A 19,964-nucleotide genomic window follows, 5' to 3' on the forward strand; every position below is an offset into this window, starting at 1 on the left:
ACACCCCACCCACTGCAGCCGACAGCAAGGTATCCATTCGAAAGTGAAAGTAACTGTCTGGGATTCCGAGAAATCAGCGCTGTTTCTTCAGCAGCTGTTCTGTGACAATATATAGACTATAGGAAATACAACCAGCTTCACTCAAGCACCTCATAGCCTACCGAGAGCAGCGACGTGGCTGCTGTCCCATCTTGTCAAGGCTAAGGAGAGCGTGTCTCACTGCCGGTAAGTTATTTTTCACACCTGGAAAAGACCGGATGCTAACGTATTAGACTATCATTCATGCAAGTATGACATTTAGGGATGCTGTAGTCTTCTACATTGTTTTGTTTGTTTGTTTGTTTTGACGCTGTTGTAATGATGTGTAAGCGTCGACATTATCAGGTTTACAATTTTCTGCACATTCCTTCCCTTGTATTCAACTTGGCCTGAGGTGAGTCGACTTCTCATCTAGCAAAACTGCCAATTAAGTTCTCTACAGGTGAATGGAACAGAGAGAGAGAGAGAGAGAGAGAGAGAGAGAGAGAGGCCTACGGGCGTGCGTGTGAGAGATCAACATACTGCAGTAAGAGCCTGAAGAAGCAGATCGCGAAACGCGTTGCTCAAAAATAAAAATCAAGAAGTATGAAGGTGTGCGGTGAAATTCCTTTTTATACTGTATATACTGCAGTAAGATATTTTATTTGAGGACTGACTTTGCTGCAGTATCCTGCCCTCTAGCGGAGAAACCAGACACACAAAATTGACACATTATAATGGTGTAGCGTACTCTGGAGTGATGTTCTGATGATCCTACAAAACACTGATGTAGGGTTAACCTTTGTAGCCTTGTAGGGTTTGTGGGACCCGTTTTCAGTTGGGAAAAGTGATAAAGTGTTACCAAAATGATACAAATAATTGTTTCCCACCGAGATTCGCTGGTTTTGACTCATTTGTTGTGAGGAACACAAATTAAAAAATAAATAAAATAAAAAAAAATCAGTGACGCCCACTTGCTTACAAGGTCAACAGACCTACCTCCCGTTCAAACTCTCCAAAATGCACACCGGTTAATGACTGACTGAAATGTGGGACTAAACAAAGAGAACAAAAGCAGAAATATAATCAATCTCATCTCGTTGAGGAAAACTATGTGCGGCACTGTAGGAATTACCCTACGACCCTGCACCTCTTGACACACACACACACACACACATATACGGACGTGTGTGTATGTGTGCATATTAAGAGGCAGAGATGTAAAGTAATGGAAGTAGAACAACATGCGTACTCTGCTTCAGTACTAATGTATTATTTGTACTAATTAAAGAATATTAATTATTTCTGCTTCAGAACTAATGTAGTATTTGTACTTAATTTTAATTGAATATTTTTCCCCTCCTACTTACACTTTTACTTCATTACATCTCATTATCTCTAGCCGCTTTATCCTTCTACAGGGTCGCAGGCAAGCTGGAGCCTATCCCAGCTAACTACGGGCGAAAGGCGGGGTACACCCTGGACAAGTCGCCAGGTCATCACAGGGCTACTTCATTACATATTTTCGGCAAATGTTATACTGAGTAAGCATAAGTAAGTTTACCTGAAGGCAGTGGTAAACCTGGCAATGGAAGAACCCTTTGCTGACATGAGAATGATGCATCTGGGCTGTTCTATTAAAAAGTTTATTAGGCTTAATTTACTTTATTAACTTTCAGCACTTGTTGTACATTTACTTTGAGCACTTGAGCAGTAATTTTTAATACTTCTACTTGTACTTTCAGGACTTGAGCAGTAATTTTTAAATGCATCTACTTTGTACCGTCATTGCTGGAGTAGTAATTTATGCAATACTTAAGTACAAAACATTTTGGACACTTCAGTACTTCCACTTCAGAGTGGTGTTTAAAGAACACTTCAACTTCTACTCAAGTCAGCTTTTTGACTTGTACTTCTACTCCCCAGTATATTTTATACATCTTGCGAAAGATGGTATCAATGCAAGTGCCAGTGTGTTTGGTGGACAATGGGCCAGATGGGGAAATGGCTGTCCAGCAGGGGGCGCTGCAGATCCTGGAGCAGATCCAGCAGCCAGTGGTGGTGGTGGCCGTGGTGGGGCTCTACCGCACGGGGAAGTCCTACCTCATGAACCGCCTGGCCGGACAACAGACAGGTAGCAACACACACACGACATGCGATAAAACACAGGTGTGTGTGTGAGAACTGAGCTCCTGGTGTGTAATGGATGCTTCTCTTGACCCCTCAGGCTTTGCCCTGGGCAGCACCATCGAGTCCAAAACCAAAGGAATATGGATGTGGTGTGTACCTCACCCAAAAAAGAAAGGTGTATTTACACACACACACACACAATTACAGACTTAAACCGACATTCAGTATTTTCTCTCCCACAGAACACACACACACTCAACTCAGCCCTCTGTATCGTGTGTGTGTGTGTTTGTGTGTGTGTTGTCCCTTACAGGACACACTCTGGTGCTGCTGGACACTGAGGGACGTGGACAAGGTGACATTACACACACACAGTTGCATTAGATTACGTTATACTGCACTTAGCTGAGCTTTTATTTCAAACTTTTGATTTCAAAACAGACTCACTAAGCATTAGGCCATGACTGTCGTCATTTATGGCAGCTTATTTAGTATTTGTGTGTGTGTGTGTGTGTGTGTGTGTGTGTGTGTGTGTTTCACATGCCAGGGCGACTCCAAGCACGACACCCAGATCTTCTCTCTGGCTGTTCTGCTGAGCAGCACTCTGGTCTACAACAGCAGAGGCACCATCGACAACAGAGCAGTGGAGGAACTGCAGTATCCTTACGCGCACACACACACACTAAACTCAATGCAAACGCAAAAACTAGAGCAGCAAACAAGTCATCACTAGCACTAACTGTATTATAGTGTTTAATCAGTAGCCATAGGCAGTGGTATGGAGCTCACATAACAGTGCTAACCGTGGTACAGCTTTGGCTACTGTCATTACTGTGTTTAAACATATTTCTGTCAGGACCATTTAAGTCAAGGAACACAGGAGAAAATTCGACAATGAAATGTTTATTAAAGTTATGAATTACATTTGGCGGTATGGCTCTGTTCAGAGGAGTCCCCTGATTTTTCATGAGCACCATGAAAAAAGCAGATGGTCAGGGGACAGCAGCAGTGTTAGGGAGATCTCACCCAGTTTAAGACAGACAGAGAACTATTCTCGCCATGAACAGAGCAGGCAACATGACAAGAGTACAGCACATGCCATGTTATACACGACAGGGTGGAGCAGGGGAGGAGGTGGGTAGCAAAGAGCATCAGCAGCAAGAAGTGAGCAGCATATGATTGGGGCAAACCCGGTAGCTTTTAAAGGGCGTGTTGTGTGAGCGTAGCCAATCAAAAGCAAGAGGTGATGATCAGCTGAGGGGACAGCTGAGCAAATTAGCTGATGTAATCAGTGACGAGGGAAAGCGTGCAGCTCTTGACTACCATGGCCTGGCCAGAACTAACGCTGGTGCTTGATTAGTTTTAAATATTAGCAAGATGCTAGATGGGTAACAAACAGACAGAGAAAACCCTATATGTTACTCTATGTCAATATGTTGTCCTGTCCTGCTGTCTTTATGCACTTTAATAACTGTCCTGTCTATGTCCACGCATGGGAGAGTGAAAACCTAAAATTTCAATTTCTTTGTAGGAACAGTGCATATGAAGAAATTGACAATAAAGTTTACTTTGACTTTGAGCTAGAGCTAGCTGCATTATGGAATCTGGAAGCATTTTGTGGTGTGGTTCACCTTAACCCCCTGCAGGTACGTCACAGAACTGGCTGAACACATCAAAGTGAAGTCATCTGATAAAGAGGGAGAAGACTGAGTTTGTCAGGTTTTTCCCCACGTTCATCTGGGCTGTGAGAGACTTCACTCTGGAGAGAAAGATCGATGGGAAAGATGCGACGGAGGATGAATACCTAGACTTTGCCCTGCAGCTGAAACCTGGTAACTTTGGCCGCATGCACACACACACACACACATTTTCTCTTTCTCTCTCTCTCATGTATTTCTCCGAATCAGTGTATTTTTTGTGCTAACCCAAAGCTCTTATGTGCCCTTAAAGGTAACGGTAAAAAAGTGAACGATTACAATCTTCCTCGAGAGTGCATCCGGAAGTACTTCCCGTCCCGTAAGTGCTTCAACTTCCCATTCCCAACCAACCCGGACAGTGTGAACCGCATGGAGTCCCTGTCACTGTCCGAGCTGGACTCGGAGTTTCTGGAGGTCACCCAGCGCTTCTGCACTTTCATATTTGAGCACAGCCCAGCCAAGCTACTCAAGGATGGACACTCCGTAGACGGCAGAGGTAAGGGCTACTAACAGCAATAGTGTTCATAGTAGCAGCAGTAATAGCAGCACTAATAGTAGTAGTAGCAATGCAGCCGCAGTAGTTTTTAGCCATCTAGTGAAGTTGTATGTTGTGTTTGTCCCTCTTGGTTATCTGTAGTTTTTGGCCATCAGGTGAAGTTGTATGTTGTGTTTGTCCCTCTTGGTTATCTGTAGTTTTTGGCCATCAGGTGAAGTTGTACGTTGTGTTTGTCCCTCTTGCCTGCCCATAGCGTTTGGCCACCCGGTGAAGTCATATGATGTGTTTGTCACCTCCTGACTCTCTGGAGTTACAGACCATCAGATGAAGCTTCATATTGTGTTTGTCCCTCTTGGCTGCCCGTAGTGTTTGTTTGGTCCTCTGGTGAGGTCATATGTATTGCATTTGTCCCTTCTTGACTGTCTGTAGTCTTTGGCCACCTGGTGAGGTTGTACGTGGACACCATGGTGAAGGGGGGCGTTCCCTGTCTGGAGAACGCTGTGCTTGCCATGGCGCAGATCGAGAATGAGGCGGTGGTGCGCGAGGGCCGGCAGGTGTATGAGGACGGCATGGGCAAACTGAAGAGCCGCTTCCCCGTCCTGCTGGCCGACCTCACCGAGGAGCACCAGCGTCTCAACCGCCTCGCCGTCGAAGCCTTCATGAAGCGCTCCTTCAAAGACGACGACGGCGCGTTCATGGGCTCACTGGAGGTAAAAACGTAGACAACACACACACAGCGCTTCATAAAGCACATTCAGGACCTCTTTGGAGATTACATGGACATACAAACACACACACACGGAACATAGGACAGTGTGAGCATCGGGTTGTGGGAACATGGAGAACTAAAGACTGTCGGAAAATAGAGCTGTGGGAACATACTGTATGTTTGTTGGAACATAGGGGACAAAAGGCTAGGGGACCATGGCTGTTTTAAGATGAGGTTATGGGAACATAGGACAGCTGGAACACTGGGAACATTGAATTAGTGGAATGGAGAGCTGAGCCTGTGTGTGTATGTTTGTGTGGGTTTCAGGAGTCCATCAACCGTATATTCACTAGCTTCGTGCAACAGAATGAGCAGGCATCAATGCATGTGTGTGGGGAGATCCTGGCTGGTCTGTCTGAGGGACTCAGGAGCAAACTGGAACAGGGAGTCTAATCCACCATGGGGGGCTACCAGCTCTTTAGCCAGGACCTGGAGGAAGTCATCACGAAGTACAAGCAACAGACCCAAGGAGCTGTCAAGGTCAGTCACGGTCGCTCATCACTAGGGTTGCAAAATTCCAGGCATTTTCAAAGTTAGAAATTTTCCACTTTCTTTAATGTCCATGACACTAAAGAAGAAAAACTAAAAAAGTCACCGCACATCCGAATGTTGTCATCAACATTTGGATAAATGCCTGTGATGTGAAGCAGAATTGTTTTCCCATTATTCCGCCTTTTCTACTCATTCTGCTCGGGGCACCTTCAGCGTGGAAATGCACCTCCTTCTGCAAAATCCATGTTTGGTCTGTTTGTGGCCCACTTGAATTAGAATCTAATTCCTTTACTAAAGTTTTCATGGAAACTTTTGGGAATAATATTTGGGAATGGTACTCTCCCCCATCCTCCTCCATGACTGAGGTACCCTGAGCACGGTGCTCTCCCCCATCCTCCTCCATGACTGAGGTACCCTGAGCATGGTGCTCTCCCCCATCCTCCTCCATGACTGAGGTACCCTGAGCACGGTGCTCTCCCCCATCCTCCTCCATGACTGAGGTACCCTGAGCATGGTAAAGACCTGCTGCATTGCTCTCTTGAGCCAGCACTTGCACAGATTAGGCATAAATGCAACTTCGTTTTGTGTGCTGTGGTGTGCTGTGTCACAATGACACTGGGAGTTTCCTAGTTGAATTTAAAAAAAAAAAAAAAAAAAAAAAACTGTAACCTCAGACAATCCCAATACTGCCCTCGCTGACAACAGTGGAGCCAATGTTGTGAACACCAGGTGCACCAACAGGCTTCGCTTATAAAGGCTTCATCTGCGTCATCGTCAAGTATTGGGCCCTACAGTATAATGCGTACGTGTGCGTGCCTGTGTGTGTATGTGTGCGTGCACATGTGTGAATGTGTGCATGCATGTGTTTATGTGTGCGTGTGTGTGTCCGTGCGTGCGTTTTCATGTTCCAGGCTGAGGAGGTGCTGCAGGGCTTCCTGAAACAGAAGAAGGAGGAGTCTGCTGCCATCCTGCAGGCCGACAAGAGCCTGAGCAAGAAGGAGAAGGAGTTCTGCAGTGAGTGTGTGTGTGTGAGTGTGGCGGGGACAAAAAGTGGCATGACTGGGAAACTGAGGAATTGTGGTGAGAAAACGCAAGATGGGGTCATCAATTGTGCCGACCAGGTTTTGGGGTGACCCTGGCAGAGCCCATATTGTGCCGCCCAGGTTTTTTGTGACCAGGTTTTGGGGTGACCCTCGCAGAGCCCATATTGAGCTTGTGATGGATTGAGTTCTGGGATGGGATCAGCTGGAGCTCAGCTTTACATTATGTTACATTACACTTAGCTGACGCTTTTTAATCCAAACTGACTTACAGTTATTACAGGGTATTGGTTACAAGGTGCCTTGCTCAAGGGCACTTCTACTATTACCTACTGGTTAGGGTGGGATTTGAACCTGCTACTCTCTGCACTGCAGATCAACGCTCTAACCACTAGGCCACGGCTGTCCAACAGCTTTAGACAGGTTGCAGGGCAGGTTGGGGAGATGTGTAGTGTCCATGAAGTCATCCGGCTGCGGTGATAGGTACAGCTACGCATCATCAGTACAGCTGTGATCTGAGGAGCCGTGTGAGTGGATAATACAGCCCAGCAAGGTGGTGTACATGGCAAACAGAAGGGCCCCCAGCACTAACCCTTGGGGCACCCCTGTGGACAGGCTGTAAGTTGTGGACAGTTGCCCTTATCATGACTCAGTAAGGGACCTTCCATGTAGTGTGTGTGTGTGTGTATATATAGAGGGGCACGAGCGTCAGGTACTGATGCAGCAGGAAGTCCGTGCTGCTCAGGAGAAACAGTGCCACCTGGAGGAGAAGATGGAGGCTGAGAGGAAGAGTGGAGAGGAGCGCATGAGGCAGCTGAAGATCAAGATGGAGGACATGAAGAACAAGCAGGAGGAGAACCAGCGCGCCATGGATGCCAGACTACGAGAGCAGGTGCGTTTCTCTGTCTGTGTAATGTGTTTATAATATACGTGTGTGTGTGTGTGTGTGTGTGTGTAAAGCCCAGTTTAGACTCCTCCATAATCAGCTAAATTTGATCCCTTTGTATTTGTTTCCACGTGTTGAATGTTGCAGATAAATTCACCATAGAGGGTGTAGTGCGTTTTCAGTTTTGGAACATTCCATCAAAAGAACGCGTTCTAAAATTCCGAATTCTGAAATTGTAAATGATGTTGTATGGAGCTCAAAATTCTATAGAACCTTTCATTGTCCGAACATTTCAGCCATGCGGGTGTGACTGTACCCCTTTAAACTTCTTGTGTGTGTGTGTACGCACTACAGGCTCAGCTGCTGGAGAAGGGGTTCCAGGACAAGGCGGACAAGATGAGCCAGGAGATGGAGGAGAGCAGGAGGCGGGCGGAGGAGGCTGGTGCTGCTCGCGATAAGGAGTTCGCTGCCATGATGGAGTCCATGCAGAGCAAACACGAACAGTCCATGAACATGATGCAACAGCAGCTGGAACTGACCAGGCAGATGGCAGCCAATAGCGGAGGGGAAGATGGCTGCTGCATCCTCTAATGTCAACCCCTAGTTACAGAAGCATTAGCTAATCATCAGCACTGAATGGTTATTGATGATGATTGATATGGTCAGCAGTCTTCTATACAGCTTGTCTGTATAGGGTGGGGTCAGAAAAATATGTCATCCTCAGATGAAAAGTTGTCATTCTCAGAAAAATATCTGTCATACTCCGATTCAAAGTCGTCATTATCAGAAAAACGTTTTTCATCCTCAGATTCAAAGTCGTCATTCTCAGAACCAAACAGCGCCATCTCTCGGAAATACTCAGTCAGTCTCAGTCATCAGTTTCACACGAACAGTTGTCAGACTCAGACAAAAAGTTCTCATTCTCACATGAAACTGTCAGAAAACAAGCAGTCATATGGCTTTTGGATAATAGCGCCCTGAAGGTGGCGCTGTTCACTACAATTTCTCAGAGCGCAATGTCTGACCCACCCGACCTCCGGTTACCATGGATTGTCCAGACATATGGCTTTGACGACTACAGCAGTGCTGTTACAACAAAATGAGTAGTGTTCGGTTCTTCCTGATTTTCCCACCGAACGGGGCATCAAAAGAGCACACTGGAAGGTTATAACTCGTCTTTGGTTTATTTTATTTTGTCCACAATTTGCTTCAGTAGCTGTACATGCTACAGTATTAGGCAGTACAGTACATTAGTGGCAGTACAGTAGCAGCGTTTGGCAGGTTATAAACCTGTAAAACAAAAGGCTGTATTGTAAACCAACAATTCTACCACATATGAAGATAACAATGTAATACACAGTCAAATAAAACCACAATACAATTGATAAATACCAGTATAACCCACAACATATAAATCAAGTGTTCATACAAACATCCATAAACAGCACTTTACTATAAATACAACAATTATTAATTTAATTGATGGCTCCTGAATATATTTAACATCAAGACACCAATAAATAAATGTCTATGCACAAACAACTAAGCATACATTTCATTCTGACAAGTCAAGTCAAAGCAGCATGACAAATGTATAAGGCCAAATGCTGATTTCATTTCTTCACAATAAAGCCAAAGCCACACTGAGTACGTCAATGTCTCAACTGGACTACATTACCAGCTTACTCAACACAGGTAAGTATTTGCCACCAAGCGACTACACTACCCAGCATGCACCGCTTGCTTTGCAACCAGGAAATGTTTTAAACATATGATGCGAGTGGAAGCACAGGACAACAAACAGTCACTATTAAGCCACCGTTACACGCACAATGTCACAAAAACTAAGGAGAGGACTTAACTAAGCAAACAATACGTCATGCACAGCGGCAGACCAAACCCAAGCAGCGCAATGAATAAAACCAGCAGCTTACCGGTGCCGTGTAGCTCTCTTGACAAGGTGGCAATACTGACTTTGTGCGCACTCCAACTTTTATACATTCTAAATTTCATTGGATACAAACCAGCCTATGAGGATTTACCAGCTCCAAACACTTTAACAAGGTAAGTAAGAAAGTCCTCTCCACTCATTGCATCCAATTGCTTTAATTGATTGCCCAACTTGACTCCTCCTACTCACTAATAACTTAACGGACGCAACACCTCCCACTTGACTGACTGATCAAAAATGATTCAAGGAGGTCACAGCCAAACCCATTATACATCACTTTTTTTTTTTTTTTAAATATACTTTTCCAGTCTTTTTCCGCCCAAAAAGGAGAGAAAGAGAGAGAGAGATTAAAGTGATGGACATCCTGGGCAGTGTCTCCAGGAACTAGATTTTAAGGTCCTGAGGCAGTGCCTCCAAAGCTGGGGCTGAAAATATATCAGCCCATGACGTCAAATATCACTGATCCTCCACAGGAAGGAGGACTACCAATCTCCTCACATCTCTCCGTAGGGTGACAGCCGCTGTCAACTGCTCAAGATTCTTCTTGGATTGCCCAACTGCCAGAGGAGCAGGAAGGCCAGCACAAGTCTTCACGTCAACATCCCTAACCAGTCCTTTCTTATCTGGGTATACTACTTGGACTCGTCCGAGTCGGAATTGACCCCGCAAGGCGTTTTGGTCAGCAATCCACACAATGTCGCCAACTTTGACATTCCGCTTCATCTGGTGCCACTTAGGTCGAATAAATAGATTAGGTCCTGCAAGTTCACTCCACCTCTTCCAGAAGATGTCAACACCAATCTGGATGGCACGAAGACGGCGCCAGGGGTGGGTGGACAGGTCTATTCCACCCGTATCTCCTCTTTTATTGGTCCTCCCAAGGAGCAAAGAGTTAGGTGTTAAATACTCTATGGAATCTTCCTGTTCTTGCGCTCTGGCGTTAATTGGCCTTTCATTGGTGAGATTGGCTGCCTGGTAAAAGAGGGTTTGGATTTCACCCCAGGTAAGTGAGCTTGTGGTTCCTCCAAGGCTTGTAAGTGCTCGCTTTATGAGCTTAACTGCGGCTTCTGCAGCTCCATTTCGGTGAGGCGCATCAGCAGGGTGGAAGTTCCATTCCCACTCTGTTCCATTCCTACCAGCTGCTTGCTCTAAGATGGCTAGATTACTTTGCAGGTCATGTAGGGCAGGTTTAGCTCCAATAAAATTGGTTCCCATGTCTGACCACAGCTTTCTTGGATGGCCCCTCAACGCTACGAAGCGAGAGTAAGTTTGGAGAAAACTCTCAGATGACTGGTCATCAACAATGTCCACATGAACCGCTCTTGATGCCATACAACAGAACACTATGCCCCAGACCTTTTTGCTTGTTCTCCTTTTGACTGCATCCTTGATTTCAAAGGGGCCGAAGAGATCCAAGGTTGTATATTCAAATGGCTGGGCACGCTGTGAGCGTTCAGTTGGCAGATCACTCATCATCTGCTGGCAAGTCTTTACTTTCAATTTGCGGCAAGTGACACAGTTAATAACAGTTTTCTTCACTATTTTCCGCCCTTGTACAATCCACATCCTTTTTCTGGTGCGTAATAGAGTGGCAGCAACACCTTCATGATTCTCATCATGTGCTTCTCTTGCCACCAAGGTCGCAACCCAGGATTTAAAGGGGAGGAGAGGAACAGCTGCTCCATCTACAGTCCAGGACTGGATTCTGCCTCCACAGAGGAGGAGTCCTGAGTTCTTGTTCTTGTACACAACCAAGCGGTTCAATGTCGAGTCCCGGAACTGACTGCCATTTTGGGCTGCGAGGACCAGGTCTTGGAAGGCTTGTGCCCTTTCTTCAGCGGACAATGCAGGGCAAATTACCTCCCACTTTGGATGCACAGGGACCTGGCATTTCCCCAGCCAAACTTTTGCAGCTCGTCGCGTCCATGCTATTGCAGCGCACAATCTGGACAGAGAACTGAAGCGCTCGGGATTGACAAGGCGCACCAGCCCAATTCCCCAGAGTCTTTGTCTGTCTGCAGATACTGTACTTGATACATGTTGTGAAGGCGATCCATCTTTGGCTCCTTCATCCTTGATGTCAGGGTGTTCTGTGGTATTGGACTCAGTTTTCGCTTTTGACTGGGCCCGAGTAGCCACTGCCGAAAAGGCCTTTCGCTGCAATTTTCCCACAACTTCAGCAGCAGAAGATATGACTTCATTGACCATCTTCATTGGCCATTCTGATTCAGGCAATTGCAAGAATTTGGGGCCTTGTTGCCATTCTGAGCCTTCATCGAGTTCCTCAGGAGTTGCACCTCTGGTAAGTATATCAGCGATATTTCGGTTGCCTTCGATCCATCTCCAGTCCTCCACTTGAGTATCCTTCTGGATCTCACCAATTCGGTTAGCGAAGAAGGTCTGGTAACCATAGCTGTCTTTCTGTATGGCTGCCAGGATTGTCTGGCTGTCCACAAAGTGAATCCAGCACCTGACTTTTATATAGCAATGCTTTTCAAAGTACTTCTTAAGACGAGTAGCAAAAACCGCACCGCACAGTTCCGCCTTTATCACATCTCCCTTTTGATCAAGGGGTGTCAGCTTTGCTTTTGACTCTACTAAGGTCACTATGACTTCTCCATTAGTCTCCCACCGGAGATAGAGTACAGCTCCATATGAGGACTCGCTTCCATCAGAGAATGTTATTCCCATCGGTGGGCCCAAGGCATCAGATGGTGTAAGGCTCCTATTAAACCTAATCTGGCCCAGTCTCACATTCTTCAAAAAGGTTTACTGCAGCATCTCGAAGCTTGGGCGAAAGTGGGACATCCCACGTGTCCTGGTTGTTCTTACCAGCCTCCTGGAATGACTCCCTAACCAGCATCACTCCCTTCTGCTTTGCTGGTGAGGCAAGACCAATTGGGTCATAAAACCCAGCAATCTGACTAAGGAGTATACGTCGAGTCAAGGGGTTGGGAGTTTCTTCCCTAACTTCATCCATATGCAGATTGAGTCCAGTCCTCATTTTTCCCCTTTTCTTTGAAAAGTTAACAGATGTAAGAAGCCGAAGTTGGTCTGTTCCGGGTTCGTAGCCAACGCCAAGTGCTTTGTTCTCACTATCGGACATTTGATTAGGCAGTACTAGTGTCTTGGGTACAGCACCATCTTCACTGGGACCAGAAAGATCTTCACTCCTCCCACTTTGATGAGACAGGACCCAAGGCTTAAGAAAGAAGCCTCCTGCTTCCAGAATTTCCTCCACTCCTTTAATGATCCTCTTCAAAGTCTCAAGATTATTGTGGGAGGTTAGAATATCATCCACATAACTGTCCTCAGTTAGGACTCGCCGTTCTTCAGCCATGTTAGCGAACTGAGGAAGGCTGGCCGTTTCCTTCATGGCAACTTGGGCGATACAACCCGCAGGTTTGTCGCCAATATTGACCCTAACGACTGCATACTCCTCAATGTCATCTTCTGGGTTGTCTCTCCATAGAAAACGATGGAGGTGGACTTCATTGTCTTTAAGCCACACTGAGTTATACATTTTCTTAACATCACCCAGTGCAGCATAACGTCCACTTCTGAACCGCAAAAGGACTCCCCTAATGGGGTTGAGGACATCAGGGCCTTTGTGAAGGAGATCGTTAAGACTAATGCCATGGAACTCCTGACTGCTATTCCAAACAATTCTTACAGGGGTTGAAGAAGAATGAGGGTTAGGGGCGACGAGATGGCTAATATACCATTTGGGCCCCTTCCAAACATTAATTTCTTCCTGTGAAAGTTTCACAGCAGCTCCTCTGGAGACCATTTCATTGATTTGGTCCCGGTATGCAGACTTCCATGCAGGCTCCTTTTCCAAACGTTTCTCCATATTTTTAAATGTTGCCTCCACTGCTTGCCGATTGTCTGGAAGCATTGTAAGATCTCCTTTCCAGGGATATGCAGCATCCCAATGAGGAGAATTACTGTGTTTGTCTGCCAGCATGTAAGTAAGGCAGTCTTTAATTTTTTCAAGATCCCGCTCTTCCTTGAGGGTCATTTCTTTTCCTCCTGGGGGGCACGTGCCACACTTACAGCCACCACACTGAGGACTGCAGGCCGCTCCTATGCTGTCCCACTTAAACCATTCAAGGACTTCCTTGTTGGACGTTGCTGTGCTCCAGGCTTGGGCATTTCCCTGCTGGGGTATGATTGTCTCTATGTATACAGCTGAGGCTGACCTCATACTCCTAGCAAGGTGGGTGTCAGAGCGGTGCACAGTCAAGTCCACCCTCTCAATAAGGTTGGGATGGGTTCCTCCGACGGTCTTACCCAATGGACCGTCCCAAAGTACTAGGTCCCCCACAATGTTGATTGGCTGGGGAACAAGTCGACCTTCTCGGTGACTGATCAATAGGTCTATCTTTGTGGGACGGACCAATTCGTCCCTTGACACATTTGGAAAGAACTCTTGCAGCCGCTCAGGAGATACAGCATAAGTTACCTCTGCAATGCTCTCAAGGCCATAGCAAAGGATCTTGTGCACTGCAACTTTTCCTTTGGAAGTTTTCACTTTCAGCCGCAGGAAGTAACGTTTGGTCAGGACAGTCCTCTTCATGCCCCCAACTCCATGGACTATAAGTTTAATGTTTTCACCACACAGTCCAAGGCGATCAGCCGCCACATGGGTGATGTAATTTGTGTCGGAGGCAAGGTCAATCAAGGTGCCGATTAAACAGCCGGAGTTTGTGGTGACCTCCAGTAGCATCATCACCACTGGATGTTCTTTTGCCCCATCTCTGTACTCTGTGCAAGCAGTTGATGACGCCTTATTTGAGAACGCCTTCTTGTACTTTTCCCGCAGGTCCGGAGTGAGCTCAGCTAGGAACACCTCCTGTTGAGTGGTTAGGCCCAGGGGTACCTTCCCTCTGTTTCTTGTGCCACTTTGCCCTTCACTGCTACCGTCCCTTTTAGCAGTTGGTGGCTTAGAACACAGCAGGTAGTTGTGGTCCGAACCCCCTTCCTTCCGACAGTCTACCTTTGGGCAGAGAAATCTGGGCGTACATCCTTTCCCATCCTTGGGGTGAGACCGTAAACACTTAGTGCACAACCCCATTTTTTTCACATGGGCCATTTTACTTGAAAAGTTTTGTTCTCTGAACACTTTGCAAGAAAACAGCTTGCCGGCATGGGAGTTATCATCACAGACAGGACAGCTTAGCTGATCATCCTTTTGACCTGCCGTAGACTTGGTGAAAGACTTCTGGACTGTTTTGTTTGAGTGGCCTTTGAGACCTCCAGGGCCTTTTTCTGCTGGACTCTGCTCCAACTGATCCAATTCTTCCAAAATTTCTTCCTGCTTTTTTAGGAATTCCAGGAGAGAATCAAAGTGATTTAGTGGAGAGAAATGATTTGCAGGGTCAATTTTATACACTATCCACTCCTTCTTAAGAGAACTGGGCAGCTTGCTTTCTAGGGATTGAGCAACAATGCGGTTTTTTACAGCATCCTCTTCGCCCAGGATCTGGAGGCTGCACAGCGCTCTTTCCACAGCCTGAATGAGCTCGATTGTTTTCCTCGGGTTGTTTCCTTTGATGGGGGGCAGAGACTGGACCTCGTTAATGATGAGCAAAACTATCTTTGCCTTGTTCCCGTATTTATTATCCAGCAATTTAAACACATCTTTAGTTGATCCACAACTGGTTAGGACAAGCTCCTTTTTGACCTTCTCATCTAAACTATTTAATAGGTGGAATTTTGCAATGCAGTCCACACCTTCTGGGTTGCCCAATTCCTGCAAGTCCTCCCACTCAGACTTCCAGCGATAATAGTCCCTCATCTCACCAGAGAATGTGGGCAATCGTGCTCGTTGAAGGCTGATTTGGGGCTTGGAATTACTGTCTACTTGGGCTGGTCTTGGGCTGCTTTGCCGGGAGGGTGGCTGAGTATTTATGATTGACACCCCGACATTCATACGGGGCTTTATCTTTGTGTCAACCGACAGGTCAGGAAGGGAGAGGAAGGAAGGATCCTTTATTCGATCAGCAGCGAGGTCTCAATCCACTCCTTTTCTTCCTCCACTCCTCAGCTCTTCTGCTTCGTCTTCCTCCAACTTGTCACACAATACCAGGACTCGCTTTTTCAGTCCACCATAACACATTTGCAGGTCCAAGGACTTTGGTCCCGGAATCAGCTCTTCCCACTCCATCAGCATGTGTCCAAGCTCCACAATCTCATGGTCCAGGACTCCGTTCCTCAGTCTGCGGTCCTTGAACGAGTCTTGAGAACTGATTTCCTCCTCCTCGGCTTGTGTGACAGCAGACTCAGCCATTCTGGCTTGTTTAAAAAATGCCTCCTCAGCATAATTATTCCAGAAAGTCTCTTGAGTGGTCCTTTTAACTTCCAGGAAGCGATTTTCACACTCCTGGGTCTTTTTCTCAATCTCATTTGCGCATGCTTCAGCCTCTTCACCAGGGGTTTCCCGTAGAACTTCTACATACTCATACCCCGCGTCAGTGACTTTTGAGAAGTCAGCTTTGAAACTTTTCCATTCTTTAATAATTTCAGTTGACTCCAATAGTCCTGGCTTGGTGAGTGCGTTGGCCCTCTTGGTGAATACTGCTTGTGCTCTTGAACGTGCACTTTTAAATTTATCCAAGTCTGCCATTTTACTTGAACTCCTTTTATGTTGACCGGGGAACTAACTGTTGCCACCAATGGGCCTTTAGAACTTCTTTATCCTCGTCAATGGGCTATGTAGTCAGTGGCAGGGCTGGGCAATGGTGCAGGCAGGCACAGGAGTGACAGGCTGGCTATTCCACAAGCAAATAATTGAGTCCTTTTTGAATCAGTCCCAGGGATCAATTTGCTGCACTTCCTCCGGTGCAGTGGGCGTCGGTTTATAACTGTTCGGTTCTTCCTGATTTTCCCACCGAACGGGGCATCAAAAGAGCACACTGGAAGGTTATAACTCGTCTTTGGTTTATTTTATTTTGTCCACAATTTGCTTCAGTAGCTGTACATGCTACAGTATTAGGCAGTACAGTAGCAGCGTTTGGCAGGTTATAAACCTGTAAAACAAAAGGCTGTATTGTAAACCAACAATTCTACCACATATGAAGATAACAATGTAATACACAGTCAAATAAAACCACAATACAATTGATAAATACCAGTATAACCCACAACATATAAATCAAGTGTTCATACAAACATCCATAAACAACAGCACTTTACTATAAATACAACAATTATTAATTTAATTGATGGCTCCTGAATATATTTAACATCAAGACACCAATAAATAAATGTCTATGCACAAACAACTAAGCATACATTTCATTCTGACAAGTCAAGTCAAAGCAGCATGACAAATGTATAAGGCCAAATGCTGATTTCATTTCTTCACAATAAAGCCAAAGCCACACTGAGTACGTCAATGTCTCAACTGGACTACATTACCAGCTTACTCAACACAGGTAAGTATTTGCCACCAAGCGACTACACTACCCAGCATGCACCGCTTGCTTTGCAACCAGGAAATGTTTTAAACATATGATGCGAGTGGAAGCACAGGACAACAAACAGTCACTATTAAGCCACCGTTACACGCACAATGTCACAAAAACTAAGGAGAGGACTTAACTAAGCAAACAATACGTCATGCACAGCGGCAGACCAAACCCAAGCAGCGCAATGAATAAAACCAGCAGCTTACCGGTGCCGTGTAGCTCTCTTGACAAGGTGGCAATACTGACTTTGTGCGCACTCCAACTTTTATACATTCTAAATTTCATTGGATACAAACCAGCCTATGAGGATTTACCATCGGCGTCGCCAGGGGTATTTTACTGGGGCACGTGCCCCAGTATAGATCTGTAGTGCCCCAGTAAAAAAAATCCAGTGACGAAACGCTCTGAATTTTAAACTTGGGAATAGCTGCAATTTAATTAATTCATAACGTGGGGTAGGCTAACCGATGCGCGAAGAAGACCATCTACAATGCTTTTACATTGGTAGTTTTGGCTGGCCTCGCGCACACTAAGCAATGTGAAAAAAGTGTGCGCGTGACATGAGTAACATCTTGGTTGCTATGGGGACCGCAGACTCCAGCAGCCCTCAGATGCAATGAAAACCATCTCTCCGTGTTTTTCAACTGTTTACAGGTTAGTAGACAGTAATTCCACTGTCATTTTTGTAACGCTGTAGAATTAATATGTGTTGGGACATTGTTTTCGTGTTGTCTTGATTTTTTGTTTGAAACGAAGGGATATTGAAAAGTTTGCATTCATTCCGTCGTCTGCAACGTGGCAAGCCGCGAGCCCAACAGTATAAGTATTACATTGCTATTATCACAAATGTTGCAAATATTCATACTGTTATTATTAAATGATTGACCTGGATTCAGTGTCCTCGTAATCATTTTGAGTTTTACAGCTCTAGTGACTAGTTTTAAGCAGGCCGTTTCTAAATATAAATATCAATATATAAATATATATTACATAAAATATAATATATATTACATAAAATGTAATATATATTATATAAAAAATATAAATATAAATATAGTGCAAAATTTTTAGCTCGCGCGCTTCGCGCGCTCGCATACATTTCCTGTGCCCCTTTTGTGCCCCAGTATGGTCTTGGGTCTAGTGACGCCCCTGGGATTTACCAGCTCCAAACACTTTAACAAGGTAAGTAAGAAAAGTCCTCTCCACTCATTGCATCCAATTGCTTTAATTGATTGCCCAACTTGACTCCTCCTACTCACTAATAACTTAACGGACGCAACAAGTAGCGTAATAAATTATCTTTATACTTATAAAGTTCAAACATGCATTGTGTTCAATTCCAGAGCCTTCTTTAGACCATCACACAAGTGGTGAGCAATGTCTAGCTTTTTAAAATGCTCTAGCAGCAGGCTACACTGTAAAAAAAATCCCGTTGTTTTTACGGAAAAAAACTGGCAGCTGGAGTCACCAGAAAAAATCCGTAAAATATACAGCAAAACGGTAATTGCTTTTACAGCACAGCATGTACATTTTACAGTTTAAAGTAGCAAATATAACAGAAGTCCAGTGTTTTATATGCTGGATTTAACTGTAAAATGTACAAGCTGTACCGTAAAAGCAATTACCGTTTTGCTGTATATTTTACGGATTTTTTCTGGTGACTCCAGCTGCCAGTTTTTTTCCGTAAGAACAACGGGATTTTTGTATGCTGGTTTCAATGATCTACTAGACAGATATTTTTTTTGGGGGGGCTTTTTTCACCTTTATTGAATAGGACAGTGTAGAGACAGGAAATGAGCTAGAGAGAGACTGGGAAATGACCTTGGGTCAGAATCGAACCCGGGTCCCTAGATTCACGGTATGGCGCCTTAGTCGACTGAGCCACGACAGTGGCCGTTTTTGTATTTTTTTTAACAGGGCAATTATGTAATTTTAACTATCACATTCTGTTTTAGTATTACAGTTTGTCTGTGTTTAAACTACAACAATTTGTAAATTCTACAAAAAAATATGATCAATTCAACATATTCTTACTGTTAAATTAACAGTGGTATTTGGTGAGGAGTTTTACAGTATATTGATGTAAATTACACACTGCTTCATTGTTTTTGTATTTACAGTTTTTTTATGTCATGATTTTACATAAATTTCCTGTTAATTCTACGGACATTTTTTACAGTGTAGTAACCAACACTGTATCACTGGCTTATTGACATCAGAGCTAGCTCGCCCGTGCTAGGTCTCACTTCAACCCATTTAATGAGCTATTTATACAATTTCGAAGTACCCAAATGTCTCGTTTTGAATGTCAAGACCCTCTTTTGACCATCACTGAAGTGGCAAGTTATTTCAAGCTTTTTAATGGTTTCCAATTAGGTAGATAGTTGTTAACATAGCATCGCTTGGTGTTATTTGCTTGACACCAATGTCTTGCTAGCTCGCCTGTGCTAGGTATCACTTCAAACAATTTAATCAACGATTTATACACTTTGAAAGTCCCCGAATGTCACGTTATGAATGCCAGGGCTTTTAAGACAACCTAAGAAGTTTTGAACAACTTGGGAGCTTTTTCTATGAGTTGTAGCTAGCTTCTATCTTCAAGCCAACATGCTCACACCCGGCTCTGAGAAATTGTAGTGAACAGCGCCACCTTCAGGGCGCTATTATCCAAAAGCCATATGACTGCTTGTTTTCTGACAAAGTTTCATGTGAGAATGAGAACTTTTTGTCTGAGTCTGACAACTGACAACTGTTCGTGTGAAACTGAGACTGACGACTGAGACTGACTGAGTATTTCCGAGAGATGGCGCTGTTTGGTTCTGAGAATGACGACTTTGAATCTGAGGATGAAAAACATTTTTCTGATAATGACGACTTTGAATCTGAGTATGACAAAGGTTTCTCTGAGAATGACGACTTTGAATCTGAGTATGACAGATATTTTTCTGAGAATGATGACTTTTCATCTGAGGATGACAAAGGTTTTCCTGAGAATGACGACTTTTCATCTGAG

At 44.9% G+C, this 19,964-nt stretch overlaps 1 protein-coding gene and 1 pseudogene across 1 annotated transcript in view; one reads left to right on the top strand and one right to left on the bottom strand.

Annotated features, from left to right (window-relative positions):
- LOC132898481 (guanylate-binding protein 1-like) overlaps positions 1-19,964 on the bottom strand; it is a 230,198-nt gene that overhangs the window by 80,702 nt on the left and 129,532 nt on the right. The window lies entirely within an intron of this gene.
- Positions 546-8,902, top strand: LOC132898484 (guanylate-binding protein 1-like; annotated as a pseudogene).

Source organism: Neoarius graeffei, chromosome 14 (genome assembly GCF_027579695.1).
Source record: "Neoarius graeffei isolate fNeoGra1 chromosome 14, fNeoGra1.pri, whole genome shotgun sequence".
NCBI lineage: Eukaryota > Metazoa > Chordata > Actinopteri > Siluriformes > Ariidae > Neoarius > Neoarius graeffei.